A 22,427-nucleotide genomic window follows, 5' to 3' on the forward strand; every position below is an offset into this window, starting at 1 on the left:
CCTGTCCCAATATTATTAGAGGAATCTTATAACAGTTGAAGCATTGTTCCAAGAGGCTTTTTGTTGCTTTCTTCTGTTGTTCAAAAAGTCCCCTTTTAATCTCCAAAGCTGGTGGTAGAGAGGAGGGGTCCTGGGGGAGACCTTGAGAGGTTTGGCTTGTTCCCTTGTCTCACTTCAGCCAACCCTCTCCCCCCCCCCCCCCTCCTCCTCAAGGCCGAAATAGAGGAAGGTCTGCATTGACTTCAAAGAGAAAAGCTCTTTTCAGGGGTGTGTGGGAGGGCAGAGGAAGTTCAGGGTAAAAGTGGCCATTTTCCAACTTCTGAAACAGCCTCCGGTGTTATATGAAAACATGAGAAACTGGAAGGAGAGAAATGGGATTTTTCTCGGATTTATAAAAGCAATAGAGAGGTGGGGGTGGTGCGAGGCGGGGGTGGTGCAAGGTTAGGGAGATGGAACGGAGTAAGGGCTCTTGGCTGGTTGGAGAGCCTGCTATATCCTGGCTGCTTCTACATTTTCAGGTAGATGGCAAGTGATAGAAGGAAGCAGGGAGTTGCCGAGTTGGTTCAGCAACAGGTGTGTTGTCCTCAGGGAAAGTTCAGTGGGTTGGCAAGAGTGACACCTTCTCATTTCTTATAGATGTCACCATCCTGAGGCACCACCTGAGTAAACCCTGCTGCCTGTGGGAAGCTGGTGCCCTCCCTGGGATGGTAAATTCCAGGGCTTTCAAACGTCCAAGGAGAAGAGTCTCTTTCCTTCTCTTACAAGGTAGAAATAAAACAAAAATAAATGTTTTTTCTAAAAGCAGTGTATGGCTGGATACTTCCGGAGGCCTTTGCGAAGGCAGAGATGGGAATGGGTGCCTGCTTGCCCCTAGCCTCACAGCGCTGGCCCAGGGCTCCATGCCCCTCTGGGACCTTCTGCAAGGACCTCCCCCTGGATCTGGGGGATGGGGCAGGTCACCCTTTGGGTCTGTGACCGGCTAGTTGGACTCCAGGGGAGGGCCTGATTGTGAAATTTGGCCTGAAGCTTCCAGTGAAATGCTTTGCCAGGTCCCAACCAGTGAAGGATAGAATTCCAATGAGGCTCTTGGTGTGACTTGCATGTAAGTCCACTCCTGGAATGTTACTTGAACTTGTTACTACTTTCCAGAACAACAGAAGTATCCATCCTCATTCAGGGTCTCATTGGTTGCAACTGCATTGGGAAAATTTGGGATTAAACTGGCAAAAATGCTTTCATCAAGTCACGTCAAAGTGTTACTAGTCGTAGGACACTGTTTGAGGCACTTAGTGGCACCATCTCATTAATTTTTCAAAGCAATCCAGGAAGTACAATAGTACCCCCATCATGCCCACACCTCAGATGAAGAGACTCAGGCTCAGTAGTTTAAGCTGGTGAGTGGTAGAGCTAGGATTATGGGCTCAGACAAGGCTGGCTTCAAATCCTCTGCTTTTACCATTATCATATCTTCCCTAGTGATAGAATGGATTAAATGCCACCTATAGGCGGAAGGGACTGTAGAGACCAGCCGCCCAACAGACTCCCATTGTTGATGAGGCAGCTGTGACTGGGTCAGATTTTATGGTGGTGAAGAGGGTGCCAGGGCTCTGCCCTCACCCTTCACAGTGAGGACTCAGTGAGAAGACAGCTGACTGTGAACCATCACCCGACATCGAATCTGCTAGCACCTTCATCTTGGACTTCCTACCTCCAGAACTGTCAGGCTAGGCTGAGAGATGATTGCGAAGCTGTCCAGATCCTCCCTGCCTGGACACACTGCCAGTGGCCGCTTCTTTGGAGCCTGGTGACATTTCCAGGTATTGTAAACTGATCCAGGATCACTAGATTTCTCCCAAGTCTTCTGACTCTCTTCTCCTACAGCCCCCTTTCTGGCTCACTATAGTGGAAAGAGCAGAGGTTTGGTCCAAAGTCACAGGATTAAATTCAGGTTCTACCAACTTAGCCGTGATCTTGGACATTCTTTCCCTCTCCTAAGCCTCACTTTCCTTATCTGTAGTGTTATGGGGTTGAAGAGACAGAATGCACATGTGTCCCCCAAATGTCCACTGGCCCTTTGGTTTCTGTGGGCTGTGCCTCCACCAACCTCAACACAAAAGCTAAGCAGTTTGCTCTTTGAGTGATCACCATGTGCTTCTACTCTCAGCCCCTCACTCTATCCACTCCAGCCTTGTGGCCAGCTCGATGCTTCTCTGACACGCTGAGCTTGTTCCCGTTCTGGAATCTTTGCATTTTCTGTTTCTCTGCCTGGAATGCTCTTTTCTTAGATAGCTGCAGGGCTAGCTCCCTCAGTTCTCTGTTTTGGATGGAAACTTACCTCCTCCATGAAGCCTTCCCTAGCCTACCCAAACATGACTTCTATTACTCTCTCACACGCCACCCACTCCACATGTCTCTTCCCCGACCTAGGTTTCCTTCCAACACGTATCACATCCTATGTTTGAGGTCCTTCTTCTTCATCTGTTTTCCCCACCACCACATCAGCTACATGAGAACAGATTTTGACCTGTTGAGTTTGCTATTATATCCCAGTGTTTTGTAAGTATTTTTTAAACGAATGAATGAATGAACGATGGGGGAACTATATTGTCCAGCATATCATATTCATTGTCTGCCTTCTGGGCTCAACCCTGGAGGGAATTTCCTACCTGGGGACTTTCCAGCATCTGAGTCTCCGCTTTCCCCGCCTCTTCATCTCTTTTCTGCCCCCAGATTTCTAGATGTCTCATCATTTACTTCTGCACAGAAATTTAGTTCCTTTGGGTCTGCTCCACATGAGGAAGTTGGTCAAATAGGGCCTAGAGTTTAGGAGAAAGCAACTTTTCAAAAATCTACCCCCACCCCCTCCCCCGGGTTCTGTATAAAGAGCTTCTCAGAAGCCTGAAGGGAAGTGCTTATGGGTACATGTGCTGTGCAGATGGCAGTGCCTGCACACAGCAGGGGCTCAGGTGCCACTGAGGGGAATGCATTATGATGCTTGAGATTCAGAGGGGCTGCCTCACCTCATAGCTGGGGATCTCAGGAGCAAGGTCAAGTCTCCAGATGTCAAGTCTCAAATCTGACCACGCTCTGCTCCACCTTCTGTTAGTTACTCAAAGCTGGTCAAGAAAGGGTGACGTAGAGTTAGGAGGAGCCAGGGTGCACAAAGATGTCGTGGGACACTGCCCAGTCATCTACACTGTAGGCCACACACGGAGGTTTGCTGGTCACGTGGAAGGGGATTGACCAGAGGTGTTGGTGCAACACTTAGAGGGTGAAGGCCATTTTCCCCTACACTTGGCACCGTGGCTAAGGTGATAAAATTTAAAGTGCTTGATCTATTTGGGGCCTGAGTAGCAAGTGGCCTAATTAATTGGGCCTGCTTGGGTCCAACTCTCTACTCACCCCCAACTTGCTGTGTGTCCTTGAATTACATCCTCAGCCTCTCTGAGCCTTTGGGTTATCCTCTACAAAGATGACACCCCGGCAAATTTAAATACCAAGTGGTTTTCAAAAATTGAGCTTGCCCTGGATATAGTAGCCTTTGTGTACAATTAGCTGAGATCTAAAGCAGAAGTGAGAAACAGCTGCGTGTCTGGTGGGTCAAGTTCTCAGTAAAGATGTTGCCATCTTTTGGCAAAGCTTCAGGCACTGATGGGCTTCTTGTGGGTATTTTATATTTTAGTGCATAGCTCAGCTGGGCTTGCCGGTTTTCATTTCTCTCTTGTCAGTGGGAGCGTCTGACTCTCTTCTTTACCCTCATGTCTTGTCACCACTTTTGAGTGATTCCACATCCTAAATTGCCTCCAAGCCACCCACTTGTCTTCATTCCCCTGGACACCACCCTAGTCCAGTACCCCCATTCCCACAGGTTTCTGCAACAGCCTCTTACGTCTTCTCTGGTTCGCAGAGCAGCTAAGAGTGATGTTTGGAGCTAGACTAGGATCACTCCCGTCCCCTGCATAAGCCCTTTGAAGCCTCTCCACTGCTGTCACTAAAGTCCAAACTCTTCCCAGGGCTCCCATCACCCTCTACGATCACCTCTCCAGTCCCTTCTGCCGCCTGCCCTTTATAACCCTGGCCATCTGGGCCCCATCACTTGCCCCACCTTTTCCTCTAGTCCTTCACACATGCTGTTTTTCTGGCTGGAAGCACTGTCTTTACCATCTTTACTTTGGTAACTCCTGCTTGATTTTTGGTCTCTCGAGTTCCCTGGCCCACTGTCTCTGTCTGAGGCTGAGATTTCCCCTCTTGTGCTGACTCTGATTAACTGGAGGCATCTGGCTGGAATGCTAGTTAGAGAAGGCTTATGAGATGAAGGTTAGTGGGAAAGAGCTGTGTTTGCAATGGAAGGAGTGGGTGTGTGCTGCCTACCCTGGGCCATCCTGATGTGATCCTTCCCCTCTTCTAGGTCTGGCCCTCTCTTCCCCATAAAATCCTCCAGCTGCTTCTGCTCACTCTGGCCTCACCATCTCCAAATGCCTTTGTGCAGAAAATCAGAGCCATATGACTTAGCCCTGGATTTGTCATACTTGTGTTAGGCCTGGTTCCTGTCTCCTGGCCTGACTGGATGCTTCTAGAAAATAAGATTTTAGTCAAATCCCCTATGTTCCCAGACAGCAGGTCTGGAAACTGGTTGCTAATGGCTGGATGGCTGCTTGCACCCTTCGCCCTGGCTCCCCAGCACCCTGTCAATGGCCAACTGTCCTCCCCCCAGGAGCCCTTAGGACCCCATGCCTCTAGGCTCTGACCTTGGCTCCTGCTGTTGCCTGTCCTGTTGACCCCATGCTCCAGCTTCTCATTGCTCCCTGCTTCCCATCGTTCAAATGTCACCTCCTGGAGGACCCTTTCCTGACTACGTACCCTGTTCCTTTGTGACTTTCTAGAACCTTACCCTGCTTTATATTTTTTATACCATGTGCCCACTTTCTGAAAGTACCGTATTTTGCCATGTATAATGCGCACCCATGTTTTTGGCCCAAACTTTCAGGAAAAAAACCTTTTGTTTTAATTCAATTTTTAAATTTATTTATATTTAGATACTTACTTTTTGTATTATAAAAAATTGTTAGCATTTATTTTTGAACATATTATAGTACAAGAAATTTTATGTAACAAATAATTACAAAACACAAGGACAGATACAAAGTATTTCAGGTAATACCCACGTATAATGTGCATTGTTATTTTTCCCTCAAAAATTTGGAGAAAAAAGTGCACATTTTACATGGCAAAATACGGTATTTATTATTAATGCATTTCCTTTTTTCTTATTCTCTGACTACCTACCGCGAAGTTCCCCCAAGTATAAGCTCCCTGAAGGCTGCATTTAGTCTCTTATTCTCACTGTATCCCCAGGCCAGGCACTGTTGCTAAATGAATGGATGAGTGAGAAAATGAATGAATGAATGAATGAATGCCTAATAACCGGGCAGTCTCTCTTGGAGATTTATCTAGCAGAACCCCTTCACAGGATTGTTCATTTCCCAGGCTTTTGGGATTCTAGCCTCTGGTTCTGCAAGTTCAGGAATATTATACAAGGCCTCTTGCTTTCTGGGAGAAAGCAAAGTACTCACTAGAAATAAATAGAACAAACAAACAAACCAAAAAGAGAGAGAAAGTGGCTGCTGGACTGTAAGGAGAACAGGCACCTGAAAGGCCAAGGAACCACCGAGCCATCTTTTGCTGCTGAGTGTTTCCTGGAAGGAAGGGAGGCGATGAAAGGCTGTTCAGGGGCCATAACTGCCAGGAAAACAATGAGCCATGTTTTGCAGCTGACTCACCAGAAAGGAACAAAAACCCCTCTATGGGGCCTTGAGCCTCAGGCTGGAGAATCCCCTGAAGAATGTTAAGGGGGTTTAACGTTTCTTAGCTTTTAGGGAAAGGAAATAGGGAGTGTGGGGAGTATTTTCCTTTATCTTTTTTGGCCTAACAAACAAGGCCTGTTCCTCAGTAGAATGGCCCCCCTTTTCTTTCTCTGCAATTTTTATTCTCAAAGCCTGTTGTTCAGTTTATGCTCAAAAGCTGCCTTTCCTTCAAGTCCAGGCAGAAAACTGCTTAACCTGTGATTGCGGTTTATTTCTAATTTTCCTCCCCCTGTGATCAGTTCAGAAAATACAAAGTAGTAGAAGGAAGAAAAGTAAAACAACTTATATTCTGAACACTCAGAGGCAACTCTTCTAGCCTTTATTTCTCTCATACATGTATTATTTGCTTTTCTTATATATATTTATGAAAATTGGGACCATGACATATATACTGCTTTTTCATTTGACAATATGTCATAAATAATCATGAACATTCTTATTTAAGAATAATTTTTTATTTTCTTATTACAAAATAATATATTTTTGGTATTGAAAACTAGAAAACAAAATGAAATAGACAAAAAATAGCACAAAGAAATAAAAATATCTATAATTTCATCAGAGATAATAGCTGTAAATTTTTATCGAATTATTCTTTTAAAACATATTCTTAAAATATAATTATATTTAAAATCATTTTTTATTAAAAAGTAAAAATACATTCACATTGTACATTTAGTGAGGACAGGGAAATAGTATGTTACAATATGACCATTTAAAACCATGCATATTTTATATATTACTATGTGATAAGTATATGGCAGATGCTATTGGTCCAGTGAAATTTACTAAGTCACCTTTCCCTTTCATTTCTCTACTATGAAGCCTATAAAGTAAAAGATATCCAGCTTCCCTTGCAGCTCAGGCATGGTCATGTGATTTGTTCTGGCCAATGAAATGAAGGCAGGTACCTGACAAAAGCTTCTCTTCCCAAATAAAAATACAACAACTAAAAAAGAGACTTTTGCTGTTCACACTTCCCTCTTTTTTCATTTTTGGATGTGAACATGATGCCTGGAGTACAGCAGCCCTTTTGAAAACATGAGGACCATATCCATAAGCAGAGGATGGTATAGCAGAAAAATAGTAGCAACTGTTGATGGTTTTCATGATAATCTCTTCAGCTCTGAGCTGTCTACCTTTGGAATTCATACTAAGTGAGAAAAATATGCCTCATACTTGTTTAAATCACTATTTGTGAGTTTTCTCTCACTTGCAGCTGAATGCTCTCCTCACTGACTCAAGGTACATGATGTTTTATAACATCCAGATTCATCCATGTCTGTTCTTTACCTCTTCATGCTCCATGTAAAATTACTAACCCATATCGGGCCTTGATGGGGCTGTGTGCACAGTAATATGCCTAATCCAGCTTTATGCCTTTGTGTCTCAACCCATAGCACAGTGCTTTGTGAATGGTAAGCAATAAACATTAGTGCTTTTAACTCTCTGAGTTTCTGGTTACAGAATGTGTAAAAATTTCTGAAACTGTTGATTCAGACATCTTTATAGAAACCACAAACACAAAATGTTTGTTTCTTAAACTGCTAAGTAGAGCAGTCAAAATGACATGCTCGTACTCTTTGGTTTAAGGGATATTTCCAGCTGCCCAGCACCCATCACTTAACTATTGTTACTAGAAACATATCTCAGTCCATGGGTAAAATAACACTCTTGAAAGAGAGGTTGTTTAGAAAGGTCTGGAAATGATGAGTGAGTAGGCTATGATTCTGCTCATGTCATCTCACTGTGGTCAATGAATTGAAATATTCTGTGTGCCCCAGACCTTTGTAACTAAGGGGCTGGTGTTCTTGCCTGTCTGTGCAGGTGGTGGTCAGCAGGCAGCCTCATGGCCAGGCAGACGAAGAGGAAAGAGGGCAGTGTGGTTGCCCAATGAGCCTTTGGAACAAACTGATCCAGGCTGTTCATACCCCCAAAGCCACTATTTGCCAGGCAGTTCTCCTTGTTGTACAATTGGGTAATGGTTAGGGGTGGTGGCAGAAACCTTGACCTCTGCCTGTCCACTTGCACCCGTAGAATGAGAGGCAATTGCTCAATAAATGTCTTCAGCTCATGTATTCATTGGTTGGTTCAATCCATCTTCTTCAGTCAAGGAGACCAGTGTAATGGGGAAAAAGTCACTTGAGAAGATAGTCTTGCTGGCTCCTGCCTTGTGGGAGGCCAGATGACCAGAAGCCAAAGCCTTTGGGGATTGTAGGAGACATTTGGGTTTTGGCCTCACAGCCAATCGGGTGAGTCACTTGAGCAAGAGAAGAACCAGGACAGCCAATGGTAGGGCTCTAAGATGGAGAGGTGCCAGAGGGGAGGGTGCAGCTGGAGAGAGGGCTCTAAGGGTAGTTGAAAAGACTAGAATAGAGAAAGTACTGAGCTCTGTTATGTCCCTTCATTCTTCAAACTAATTCTCTTTTAGAGGTTCAGGTTAAATGGGTCATTCTCTATCTAAAGACTACATTTATGGAAACACTGTAGTCATTTTCTATACTGTTGGGGTCTACAGAAGTAAAGGAGGAAGATGCTGAGTGAATTAGAAAGGATCACAGATGTTTGCACATAAGAGATTTGGAGGTCGTTTAGGTCATCAACTACCTTTTCTGATAAGGAGACTTTCAAAAGAAAGAAAGTGCTATTCCTAAGATCACAAACGTTCAGAAAAATAACCTGGCTTCTTTACTCCAGGCCTGGTGCTCCTTCCTTCATCTTTTCTGGGCCTCCTTTTATATTTCCAATGGGAAATGGCTCCCCACTCCCCTACAACTTCTGAGTTTGGACTCCCACGCTCTGGAAGACCCTTCTTGATCCCCTCCCATCCTCTTTTCATTGATGACTTTCTGTAACTCACTTGGTTACAGAAGAGCACATATCACATGGCTGGGCAAGGTCATAAGATATGACAATGTCAAAGTGATATGAGCACATATCACTAGGTGTTCAGGCAATGTTAGCCTGTCCCCTTCCTCAGCAAGTCCTTGCTCTTTGAGGAGAAAAAACTAACATCAGGAAGCAATTGGAAACCCAAACTGGGTGCTTTGTGTGTGCTAAATTACATTGTGAGCTATCTGAAGGCAAGGACTTTCCTTAGAGTCTTCTTTAAGCCCAGGGCCTTCTATGGGATCTGGCGCATACTAGGTGCTCAATTCAAACTTGCTGAAAAAAATAAGTGAATGCCCCCCAAAAAAGTGTGATTCTCAACTCACTTAGAGGAGACTCCTAGAAGAGGTGGAGCCTGAACCAGGCTCCCAAAACATGGCTGTTGGTGATTCCTTTATTTATTCATTAAATACATTTAACAAATATTTATTGGGCCGGGCATTCTTCCAGGTGGGGAGGGAGTTGCCATTGTATATATAAGGTCAGAGGGGTTCACATATGAACAGGGAACTGCTGTCCTGTTCTACAAGAGATCATAATGCCAGGGGATCCTACTCAGGGCCCTTTCATCCCTGACCCATCGCTCCCTAGAACATTATTTTTCCTTTACATTTCCATGCAAACATCCTTGTAGTGAAATTAGGCTGGTGGGCTGGTCAGCTGGGAGGGAACTGTGGAGTAGAAAGGTGGACAGTGACACCTGAGCCAAGTGGCTTAGTGTCCTGAAGCTTTGAACCTTAGGCTCTGGCTTTCACAAAGTGGTCCCACCCTCAGCAGTGTTTCCCCAGGAGCTGAGAACCCTCAGAGGGGGTTAGTAGAGGGGTTGATCCACTGCTGGGTTCTCCTCTGAGATCCTGAAACTGTGAGTATTTGTGCCTGTGTGCCGCGATGGACTCCACATTGTGCCAAGTTGCGAAGATGTAGCACGTTCCCCGTTCTAGACCGGAAGCTGAAATCTGCTCTGGGGAAGCACTCGCTTGTTCTGGGAGGGACCCTTGGGCAGCTACAAGCTCGGCACCTGGGTGTGATCTCCAGGAAGTCACGCTAAGGCACGTGCTTCAAACTGGGCTGTTAAGTGTTCTGCTTAATGCAAAGCTGTTTGCATTCTGCAAAAATGATTATGCAATTAACTATTGTGGCGTAATTATGGTTTAGATATAAATGAAGAGGTAATCCTGGAGGCTGAAAAAATTTGGGGTGATCACAGTACATGGAGAAGGTCATAGCTGTCATCAGATTCTGAAAGTGTTAGTTGATACCAAATGGCAAAGATTCACTTATTTATTATCTGTAAGGAAACTTGATTTCTTAGGGGTGGAGATGCTCGGGGATTGGCTGAGTGGATATACCTGTATTTCTGGTCAAGCAGAACATTTACAAGGAAATTAAAGTTATCTGAGATTTGGTTTGCTGATGTGGCACCCCAAGCAGGAATACCTCCATCTTAGGACTGGAAATTGATTTCAACATAGGAAGATCTTATTTGCCTCATTTTAAAAATAAAGAAGATAAGGCACCTTGAGGGAAAGTGCTTTGTTCGAGGTCACAGTGCCAGGTACATCTGTGCAGATCCCCCAGGGGCCCTGATTCACCCACTACAACCTGTGGCTTCAGCATAGAAGAGAGCATTCTAGTTTGGTACTGAAATTGTTTAGTTGACTCTAGGATAGAATTTTACACCAAGTCTTTCAAATGTGAACTGAGAGGTCCATGGAGTGTATTTCCTGTGCAAGAGCATAAGTATAGAAGTCTCTGGTTATTAGTGGAGATCAGGAACTTCAACTGTTTGACTGTAGTTTGGGTTCTCCAGGAAGCTGGTGCTAAAACAGGAGTGGTCATGCAGGAGGGTCATTAGGAGACATGTTTCTGAAAGATAAAGTGGGAGGGAGCAGAGGTAGGCAGGCCTTGGACCATGCTGCAGGTATGAGCCCTGTGAAAGGCGGGACGGCAGGAAGGATTGTGTAGGAAGAGCCTTCGACCACAGTGCAGCTCCAAGAACATCTCTGCTGGGCCGATGCAGGAATGCTGTACGGGGCAGGCAAGGACTGGCTCTGCTGCCCACATCATGCCCAGCCATTGAGCTGAAGCGGCCTGGGGGAAGGGTGGCCTTGCTGGGAAAGTGTGGTAACCCCAAAGGGGCTGGACCTAGAAGCTGAAAGGCAACCATTCTCCTGCAGCTGGTTGTCTTGAAGGGGAAGTGAGCAGTGTCTTTCTATGGCTGCATGCAATGCACTGTTTGCCTGCACACCTCGTACCAGGCTCTGTGCTAGGCCTGAAGGGTACAGAGGCCTGGAGCCTACAGAGACCTGAGGAACATTGCTCCCATCCCCAGGGAGCTCATGGTCAAGCTGGGAAAAACAAACATGTACACATGAACAAGCAAATATGTGTTTAATAATGGCAAAAGCAATAATAAAAGGAGAGTGACGGAACAGTCTGTGATTGACAGGAACAATGTGTGCTAGACTTTCAAAGAGGGGTCCCTGGAGGAAAGCTTGGGATGTTCCCATTAAGCATTATGATGGGCGATGTACTGGGTGTTCTGTATCATTTCAGCCTTCCCCACTCCCACAAGATGCCTCCACCCATTCGGCATTCTCTGAGTACCTACCAAGTTCTAGGTTCTATGCCAGGTAGTGATTGTGTGAGTCCCTGACTTATGATATTGAGGGGCCTTCTAGACTGGTGAATCATTTAAAAAAACAAGTCTATAGAAGTATGTGTGGGTTTGTGTGGGGCTCCTATTGGCTGGAATCTTGCCAATATTCACAGTGAGGCACAAACAATGGGCCAAGTCATTCATTTAGCTCCCATGTATTCGTTAGGCTCTGAAATTCGTAATGCAGTAGTAGCAAGGAAGTCTTGTCATTCCATTCATTATGAAAAATAGAACAGATTATATAAAATATAAGAAAAAAGAGAATAATGAATCATATAACGGACCACAAATATACTCATCACCAAGCTTCAAAAATTCTCAACTCATGGAAAATTTTGTTACATCGTTAGCCCACTCTACCTCCCCACTCGTGTACGATTTTGGATCCCCACTTATAGAATGTCAGGGATTTCAAAGCCCTGACATTATTTTCATTTCACTGGTAAATATTTCAGTACATATCCCTGAAGGAGAAGGGTGATGTTTTTCTTTTAAAGCATATCCACAATACTGCCGTCACACATTTGAACGTCCTGAGCCTCACTCACTTTTCTTATCTATAAAATGGGCATAATGATATCTATTCTGCAAGGTTATTAGCTACATTTTATATATAGTGCTTAGTCCAATGGCTAGTCACAGCCACGGCCACATCACCATGCCTGTGATCTATGCTAGGGACTGTGGGGGAAAGTAAAAAAAAACAAACAAAACAAACCCAAAGCATGAGGTCTGCCCCCAAACTTTTCAGTCTAATTAGAATAACTGAGAAATGTCATTAGCTGTGTGTTTTCTGCTTTCACAGAACACCTTGTATGGAAAATGATATTTGGTGAATTGAGTATCCTCCATAAAACAGTGACATTTTCATAAGTTCAGAATCTATATCAAAGTAGAAATATTTAATTAAATAATTAGCCTTGAAAACAAAGGACTAAAGAGAATCTTAATTCTCAAACTGCTTAATTATTCTTATTTTGGATAGAAATCAATTAGTATTACCTTGTTTTTTAACACACACATATATTCATTTTTCTTACATCTACACATAAACATCACACAAACATACAAAATCTGTCTCACACACATCTTGCATCTTTTATATGTGCTTTTGGTTTGGAGATAGTTACAGCTTTTATATATTCCGATGATTGGCTTTTTGAGTGTGATCTTGACAGTCTTACCAGTTCATATTATTGCTAATGATTTTAGGTCTCAAGATCTGTCTTAATTCCCTCAGAGTATTAGCCATTTGTATAAAATTCCCCAGACACCTATTCATCAATTAGGAGTGTTTTTATTTCTGGGGGTAACACTATGTCATGTTAAAGCCCTGGTCTCTCAGGGTTTACACAAGTACACCCTCTGCTGTTGCCGAAAGATGATCATCTCCTGAGGTTCCGAGGGTCCTGGGAAGCCCACCTCCGTTATGAGGCTGGAAAAGTGAGGTGCTCATCTCAGGCATCCTACCTCCCAGCCTCGGGAGGTCATGTCATAGAGTTCTCCCCAATGCGATGAAGCAGAAACCTGCTGGGGGCGGGAAGGGTTGATGGTGTTGGGGGTTGGTCTTTAGGAATGCTTTTGCTGATAGGAGGGACGGAAGCCTGGCACTGACTGTACTTACCCCTATTCCGTGTTTTATTGTTCTTGAACGTGAATGTGCTTTGTGAAATGGTGGCAGCTGTCTTGCAAGCATGAGACAATGTGGTAATCATTAGTGCTATTTGACAAATATTTCCAATGGTCCTTCTTGGGGGTACATCACAGAATTGTCTTTTCCTACTGCTTTTGAAAATAGGTTTGGTCATGTGACCTCATTTGGCCAATGAGGTCTGTGTATCCATTCCGGGCAAAATTCACACCTTTTTTAGGTGTGTCACTCACAGATGTTTCTTCTCCTACCTCAGCAACTGTGGAAGCATGTGGCCAGCTGGGGCTTGCTCACTCTAGGTATCTGAGGAACTATTAGTGAGCAGAGGACTTCTGCAAATATGTGATAAACATGTGGCATGTATGGGAATTTATTTTTTTAACCTCTGAGATTTGGGTGTTGTTACTGCAGCAAAACTGAGCTTGTCCAGACTATAAAGGCAACACATAAAGACAGAAGAGCAAAAGGTGTTGGGTAACTAACCCAATGCCAATAACTGCTTACCTCAAGGCTCCTTGTTATGTGAGAAAAAAAAATAACTATAATTATTTAAGCCAGTTGTAGAAAGTACTTGCAATAAGAGTATTCCTCAATAATATGAAGGACACTAAAAAAATTCTATTTTCTTTCTAATCTCAATACGTCTGACATTAGATATGTGGGATACTTTTTTCCCACACCCACCGGTTCTCCAACACCAGCAGGGTGTCCTGCAATTCAGTTCAATTCTGATACTGGAGTCAGCATCCAACCTGACAGGTTAAGGGTTTAGTCCCACAAGACTGCTCCTCACTTCAGATGCCAATTTTAAGTCCAGGCCTCTGGGACTTCAGACAGATCAGCTATAAATTGGTGGTTCCCATAACCCCCTCCTCAGGTTTGATAATTTGCTAGAGAGGCTCACAGATCTCAGGAAAAGCATTTACTCACTAGACTACCAGTTTATCATAAAGGATACAACTCAAGAACAGATGGAAGAGATGCATAGGTATGGCAAGGTGTGGGGAAGGGGCATAGAGCTTCCATGCCTCTCTGGGTGCATTACCCTCCCATCACCTCCATGCGTTCGGCACCCAGGAAGCTCTCCAAATCCTTATGGTTAGGTTGGGTTTTTTTTTTGTTTTTGTTTTTGTTTTTTTTAAATGGAAGCTTCATTACTTAGGTATGTTGATCAAATCATTGGCCATTAGTGATTAACAGCCTCTGGGGTGGGGTTGTGCAGCTGAAAGTTCCGATCCTCTAATCACCTTGTTGGCTCCAGTGGCAACCAGCTCCATCCAGGCTTTTGTCCTCTCACTAACATACAAAAAGATACTTTCCCCAGCTAGGTGGCTTGCTTGGTTGGAGCATTGTGAGTTCAATTCCCAGTCAGGGTACATACCTAGATTTCCATCCCCCAGTTCCATCCCTGGTCGGGGTGTGTGTACTGGCGGCAACCAATCGATGTTTCTCTCTCACATTGATGCTTCTCTCTTCCTCTCTAAAAAGAAAAAAAAAAAGATGTCTCATTTAAGAGGTACAAGGGTTTTAGAAGCTGTGTGCCAGGAAAGGGAGATGAAGACCAAGTACATGTTTCTTATTATGTCGCAGCTATCAATACTGTGAGTCTTCCACATTCCCTTGTTCAGATTCCCTTTCTTAAATTTCAGTTTTTATTATAGTCACCATTTGTGATAGAAAGATGCATTTGTTTCTGCATTTGCATAAATACTTCTCCTTTGTTTTGGTTTGCAGAATTCAACAGGCACAAAAAGACTTAGTTTTGCTCACTTCCTTCAAGCTCACTTGTCCCAACAAGAAGATCATCTTTAGAATGAAAGGCAAGAGAGAAGCTCTTTCTAAGAAGAAACCAATGAGAAGATGTATGGTCTTACCTTGCATCTCAGGATACTTGGAAATCCTGTTAAAATGCAGATTCCTGGGTTCTGTCCCTAGGGCTTCTGGGGTATTGTCTAGAAGTCTGTGTGTTTATTAAGTACCTGCAGACTTCTAACATAGGGGTCCTCTGACCTCACCTTGTCTCTAAACTTAGGGAACAAGAGAGAGAAACCCACAAGCCACTTGGAGGACTGGCCCTTATAGATGCTATTGAGACTCTTTGGTCACCATGCAAGGGTTAGTAAGTGTGCATATGTCAATGCTTATTTTGCCTACCTTAAGGGACACACACTGACTGCCCATGGACTGAATTTATCTTGAAACCTGTGTGGATGTTTTGGACAGAACAGTATTTAATTCTTTTGAACAGTTGCACATTAAAAGTTTTTTGAAGATTTCATGTTAAAATCTGTATTCTAGTCTCTCTTGAAGATAACAGGTCTGACAACCCTCAGCCTACATTTCTCCATGACACTACTTGGCTGGGGGGGTAGATGTCCTTGGATGGGGTGTGTACTCTCCATCTAACCTCTGCCCCCAGTACTCCCATTAATTACCCCTAACCCGTTTTTCTCATTTACATTGCTTGCTGGTGCTAAGATGCTTTTGAATTTGTGGTATATTAGACAGTCGTCCTGCTCAATTGACAAACGTGTGTGTGTGTGTGTGTGTGTGTGTGTTTTCTGTCCTTGGGCAGGGCAGATCAAATGGGGTTTTTGTTTATTATGATGGACATCCATGGCCCGGTCAACGGGCACCTTCATCAGTGGAAGTCATGCGGCTCTTCTGCGGGATGAGAGAGCCGTCCTGAGACTGGCGACTCAGAGGATGACCGCAGTGGGAAAATTGCCTGGTCACAGGAGCCAGTTTCCCTGCTCAGGAGCTGACATATGATAGGAACGCTGCCATCCATCAAAGATCTCAGGACAAACTTTTACACAGACAGAAGGAAATGAACACTAAAGCTACTGGCATGCTTCTCTGAAGGCCACAGGACACACGTAGCTACAACCAAGGAGACACGCATACGCATGTAAACAGATATGTACTCACACTTATGTATGAGTATGGATCTCGATGCATATATGTTGCACATTGCCACACACAAATAAAAACGAAAAATCATGGAAGGGATAAAGTGAGTAAGAGGCAGCTTGTGAGACACGTAAGAAAATGAATCTAAAGTCTCTCGTGAGTGATAGCATGAAATAACAGAGAGATCACGGGTTCCAGGGTCAGGCGGCCAGAGGCTCAGGTCCCTTCTCCAGGACATATTAACGGTATGATAGTGAGCAAGTCCGTTCATCTCTCTGCGCTCTGCTCTGTCCTTCTCTGAAGTGGGTGTAAATATTCCTACCCTACAGGGGTTTTGTGAAGAGGAAGTATGACAGGGACAGCGTCTATCCAGGACTTGGCCCATGGTAAGTGCCACTAGATCCTTTTCACCAGTTGAACCTACTGGTAGGGCTTGTCTTGCTTTGCACTCTGACGCCCAGTGCTCTGGGTGCTCTGACGTGGGGGCAGGCCTAAAGGTCCCCTTTCACTTTCCAGAAGTGGGTCTTGTAGGCAGTTCAGAGATTCAAGGGGCCAGGAACTAGCTCAGGACTGCTTCCTACTCTTAGAGAGCTTTTCTAAGTGGTGCTTCTCAGCAGTGCTTTGCCTGATGTGTACTGAATTCTGTAAGTAATGGGCCCACGGAAACCCAATGAAATTGGCCTGACCTTGGTACAATGAGCCAAGATCCAGGAGCCTTGAGATGCCTGACTGGCTCTAGACCTTGTTACTCTCACGTTCCTGCTGTCTAGTCTGTGATTCCCACTGACAGGTAAGAAGCACTGGGCACTGGAATCTCCAGCTCAGAGGTGAGCTGTGGCTGTGCCCATAGTCTCACCTGGCCTGCTTGGCCTCATCTCTCCTTATGGCGCCCTTTGCCCTCCTGCTTCCAGGAGATCCCTCTCTGGTGCTGCTCCGCCAGGTTGGGGCCAGACAGGTGAGGAGAAGCTCAAGCTCTGTCACCACACTCGCCAGCCCTGGCTGATGTTTTCCCCACACCACTCCACTCAGAACATATGTCTCTGTTGTTTATCATGGGACCTCAAGGATTTCGATGGAACATTCCTGGCCATGAGACAAACGGGGAAGTTGGCCAGCCTTTCAACTGAACTCTACCCACCTCCTCTTCATCGGCTTCTTTTCTCTGCATCTACAGACTTTCATGTTCCCTAATCCCCTCCTGCACCCCGCTGCTGCTGTGTAGAGCGGCTTCTTCATCCAGACCTACCCTGACCCGCAATGGCCCCTGCAAAGTTAAGCTTCCTCCCAACCATGCCACCAAGACCTCCCCGTTCCCCGCCCCCCTGCCCGCCCAGTTAGGCATTAGGAAGAAAGCAAGCTGATCTAGCCTGTGTTTGGGAATCACATATCTGCCTGCAAATTGTCAAGGGCTGCTTTACTGCTTACCTAGCTCTATATGCCTTTATGATGTTTTAAATTTTATTTTTCAATTGCAGTTTACATTCTGTATTGTTTTGTATTAGTTTCAGGCATACAGCAGTAGTTAGATTGTTATATACTTTACAAAATGTTTTCTCTGATATTTCTAGTACCCACCTGGCACTATGCATAGTTATTACAAAATTGTTGACTGTGTTCCCTATGCTATACATTACATCCCCAATAGCTCTGTGCCATTAGATAAGACACTTAATCTTCCTGAGCCTCACACACAGTTTTTAAAAATGTAGCCAATAAAAACTATTTGTTGCCCTTGTTAACATTTTTGTCCATAAATAATAATGAAGCTCTTTTTTTTTAATTTCTTTTTTCTTTTCTCTTCTTGAACTATGTATCTTGGAGACCAAGACTGAGTACATAAGAGAAGAATAGACCTGTTTAGTGTGTGCAGAGCTGGAGTAGAAAGAACATTGGACTTAATTCTGACTTCAATTCTTGGCTGGCTGACTTTTGGCAAGTTACTCAAACTTCCTTACCCCTTATGGTCTCATCTTTAAAATGGCAATAAAAATGATACTTCCCTTATGTCTAGGGTTGGGGGAGGATTCCAGGAGAGGGAATTGTGGCGGGACTTTGAGCATCGGGAAAGCCTGCGAACACCATGCTGGGCTGCTGCTATGGTATTCTAAACTCTGGCTGAAAAGAAGCCCTTGAAAGGCTGGTTCTCTCACCTGCTTTGTTTCCTTCCTGTTTTCCTGCAAGGGGGCCGTGAATTTGTGTATAAAAGGGGTTGGACATTTGTACACAATGTTCATAGCAGCATCATTTATAACAGCAAAAAGTGGAAGTGAACCAAATTTCCACCAATGGGTGAAGGGATAAACAAATTGTGGTGTATTCAGGCAAAATGGAGTGTCAATCATCAATAAAAAGGAATAAAGTGAACCTTGAAAACATCTTGCCAAATGAAAGAAACAAGTCACAAAGGCCACATAGCACATGATTCCATTTGCATGACTCATCCAGAATAGGCAAATCCATAGGAGACACTGAGTAGATTGGTGGTCGCCTAGAGTAGGCAGGGGTGGGGGGGGGATGGTGGGGGATGAAGAATGATGGGAAGGGGTTTCTTTTGGGGGTGATAAAATGTCCTAGACTTGGTCCTGCTGGCTAAATGGCAGGCTAAGTGTTATTCACATAACAAAAGGGTTCTCCCTAAGTTCTTTAAATATTGATCCCTAATACATCCACACCATGTAAGGATTTAATTACATTTCCTCTGAGCCTATGAGAACCTTATAGGGACCTGGCAGAGTTCTTCCTTTTAGGAGAGGGCTAAGTGACATGTTCAAAGTCACAAGGTTAGAAACACCCAGGGCCATTATTCACTGCCAGACCTGTATAGCCCCTGGAACCTATCCTTTTTATGATACTTCTGTGGCTGAACAGCACTGATAGCATTGGAAGGTGAGGACGGCTGGAAAGGATGAAGACTGCAGATAAGTTCAAGGTCACTACCAATTAAGGACCCATAGGATGTGTGTTAAGCATCTCCATCACGTGAAAGCAAGTCACTAGGGTCTCCACAACCTCTTCCGGGTCACAGTCAATGATGTGCACTGCAGGTGTCAAACGCGCTCTCCCCCTGGTGACCCAACCCTGCTCGGCCCCACTCAGGCCTGGCTTCTCAGCGGCAGCAAGAACTCTGGGCAACATGGAAGCACCCAGGCAGGGAGCTGGGTGCCCCATATGATCACTCAGGATACTCAGCTCCAGCCTCTGGGCCAGGTGCCACCGAAAATGAGATTCCTGAGCTCATAGCTTCACTCCACGGATAGAAAATCCCCACCAGGCACAGCCAAGAAGACACCACCCGCAGCATCATTAAATTATAACAAGCACTGAAACTCACTCCAGAAGCCCGGGTCTGTTTGTCCTTGCAGTCGGAAGGAAGCATGTGATTGGCCGACGGAGCTCAGCCTAGCAGGCCTTATCTCTGGCTGGTTATTATTTGATTAAAGAGGCTTCCTCCTGCTGGGGTGTTTCAAAACTGTGCTAGGAGAGTTTGCTGCTGCCTAGGGAATTTTTCTGAGGTTACTGCCGAGCACCCAAAGTCCTTCAGCCTCTGGCCATACAAACAGGCATCCCGTGGAGCTTTTGATTCACTCCCACACAGACCGGGGCTGTCTTCTCCAGAGTTTCGATCAGCTTTGCTAAGCACCTGGTTGGAAATAATTCCTCAGACACCACAGAGACAAGGATACAGGTATTAAAATTTTTTTTGGGGGGGGAGGAACCAATTTCTTAGGATGTTATGGCATTAGAAATGGGGTAGCATGGTGGGTAGGAAGGCTGGACTAGCAAAGTGAAAAGCAGGAGAGGCAGAGAATGTGGAGGGAGGAAGTGGAAGGATAGAGAACTCGGAATCCTGGAATCCTTCAGGAAGACCAAGTCAGAGGATGAATTGTTTGCTGCTGCAAAGGGGCATGAGCTCGGATCGTGGTGCACCATTCAGGTCTGCGTGCTTTTGCTCCCCATAAAGTCCTTCCTGATATCTAGCTGGTCTCTTGGCCACCTTGTCATCCTTCCCTTGGGCTCAGAACCCCAAAGTCCTCAGAGGGTTTTGGACACTTTATGAGAAATCCCATTGCTTTAGCTTGAAACATCATTAAGCCTGATTTGCAAATGGAACATGGCCTTCAAAGCCATGTGAGGTGGGCACCAAGCCTTGGGAGGTGGGCTGCGGAGAGAAAATAGTGGGGCCGGGCACCTCGTTTGTGAGAATGTCTGCCACTTTGAGATCTGTGTTTGATGTGTGCTGTCTGTTCCCACCTCCGTTACACACCCAGCTTCGCCGTGTTGTCTGACAGAGTTTGACGTCAAAGGCTTCATCACTACAGGTGAAAGCTGGAACCTTGTGGTGTCAGCAAGAATCTCACCAGCTGGAATGATGGTGAAAGAGATGAAAGGATGACCGTTGTCCTCTCTAGTTGTCAGGTTTGGTGGGAGGTGGCTGAGGAAGGAAGGATGTGATGCAAAAACGAGGAAAACAATTTTATTTTGACGCTGAGTAGAAAAGAACGCTTTTATGGTAAATGGGTATTCTTAAAACTGACTTTTCCCTGTGTGTTTTAGGTTAAATAACCACGCCAACTGTATTTCCTTTCTCTAGTCTTGGTGGCAGTCTTAATTCCGGTGGTCCCTGCTTCCTGCTGGGTGGGAGGTTACCAGGGCTTTGTCCTCACAGCTTCTCCACAGGATAAAGGATTCTCCTTCCTGCTGATTCCCCAGAGTTCCCTCTGTGGAGGCCCCATTGGATTTCCAGAGTAATTAGTCTGAGAAGTTCATTAAAGTGAGTCTTGCTTCTACCTCGTCATTTTAAAGGACATGTCAAGAGGGGAAGGACAAGCCCTGCGCAGGCAGTTTTACCTCCTGGGCCTGACTCTGCTCTGCTCTTTTGGAAGTACATCCACATGTCATTAAAATTGTCTAAACCCCACTCTCCTCATCTGGAAAATAGGCATAGCGCTGCTCTCACTGGGTTACTTTGAGAGTCGAGATTCTGAGTTTAATCAATCTTGTCGTGTGCCTACTGTGTGAGGCACTGGGGTACCGTGGGGAATGAGGCAGAGAAAGAAAGCTCCCTGCCCTTTTGGAATGGGGATGGGGAGGCAGGCATTAAAAAGAGTCACATAAATTAATAGGTCATTGCCACCTGTGATGGGAAAAAGCAGAAAGGACTTAATTTAGATGGAGGTGGGGAGCTAGTCAAGAAAGGCCTCTTTGATAAGCCAACAGCTGTGAGCACCCGACATGCCACCTCAGCCAGGATGCAGTAGGTGCTCAGTATGTGAGACCCTGGTGAAGCGCCTGCCACTTTCTGGGCATCGGTCTGTGAGTATGAAGTGAGGGGGTTGGGCTGAATGGCCCCTGGAGCTGAGTTGCTCATCTCTGGCATGTTGATTCTCTTGACGCGCAACAAGATGGAGGCGGGTTGAACAGGCTGTCCCGACTCCCTGTCCAGTGCTCTTCTTCCCCAGTTGTCTCCGCTGATAGAAGGAGGCTGGGTTTGAACTCAAAGAAGGCAAAAGGAGGAATCGGCTGATTCTGTCTCTTAGAATCCCTTTCTCCCAGCACCTCCTTCCTACTCTTCAGTGGGAGCCCAGCATCCTCACTGTCCTGGGGTCACTCTTCCCAGGTGAAAATCCCTAAGTCAGGGACTGGGGACAGAAACCAGGTTCTCCATGGCCTTCGCCCCAAGTTCATACATGTCTAGCCTGGATGACTAACCCTCTTGGGGCAGTGTTCTCCAGTAGTGAAATTCCACAGACAGGCAGGCTGAGAGGGGAGCATGGAGCTGAGGGTTTGGAGATGAGCCCACAGTCTTCCTTGGCTGCCCATGAATGCTCCCAGCTGCCCCCTGCCTGACCCACTCGGCCTCCCACCAGGAGCACCGTGTTCCTTTCCCATTGCACACAGTGCCTTTGTGAGCTCTCTGGGCTTTAGTGGCAGCTCTCGTGAAGCTCTGGTTAGCATTTTTCCCAGACAAAGCCGGAGGCTCTGGGAGGTGATAAGAAGGCTAAGCCGAGGACAGTGAGGAAAGGCAATGGTCAGCATCAGGCTCCTGAAAGAATGCTGATGTCAGCACCTTCAATTCTCGCCCACCTTCCCCGGTGGGCGACCCTGTCCCCTTGACCTCCGTCACCATCTCTTCATCTTCTCTTCCCTACCTGGGGCTCACTCTCACCTCAAGCCAATCCCCACCCATTGTTTGCTGGCCAGGGTGCGAGGTAGAACCTGCTAGGGACATCACTGTTTTAGCCAGTGATTCCCGAAGGGAGCAGTCCTAGGGGCTGGGGTGTGGGGGAACAGACATTAAGACTGACACTTTAAGGCACACAACTGTGTTCATGTGAACTCAGGATTCAAAAACCTCTGCTTGGTGGGAGAACCATAGAGGTTTGATGTTGAAAAAGAAACAGAGATTCCATGTCATAAATAATACATTAGACCAAGAGCATTTCCAAAGAGA

The 22,427-nt window shown here is 45.4% G+C and overlaps 1 protein-coding gene across 1 annotated transcript in view; it reads left to right on the top strand.

The window, feature by feature from the left end:
• The first annotated feature begins 8,094 nt into the window (after positions 1–8,094).
• The window catches only part of GPAM (glycerol-3-phosphate acyltransferase, mitochondrial), a 68,993-nt gene continuing 54,660 nt past the window's right edge, over positions 8,095–22,427 (top strand). Inside the window, exon 1 of the mRNA XM_045191460.3 lies at positions 8,095–8,116. The gene's annotated coding sequence lies outside the window, so the exon portion shown is untranslated. The remainder of the gene's footprint in view (positions 8,117–22,427) is intronic.

Source organism: Desmodus rotundus, chromosome 4, assembly GCF_022682495.2.
Source record: "Desmodus rotundus isolate HL8 chromosome 4, HLdesRot8A.1, whole genome shotgun sequence".
Taxonomy (NCBI): Eukaryota; Metazoa; Chordata; class Mammalia; order Chiroptera; family Phyllostomidae; genus Desmodus; species Desmodus rotundus.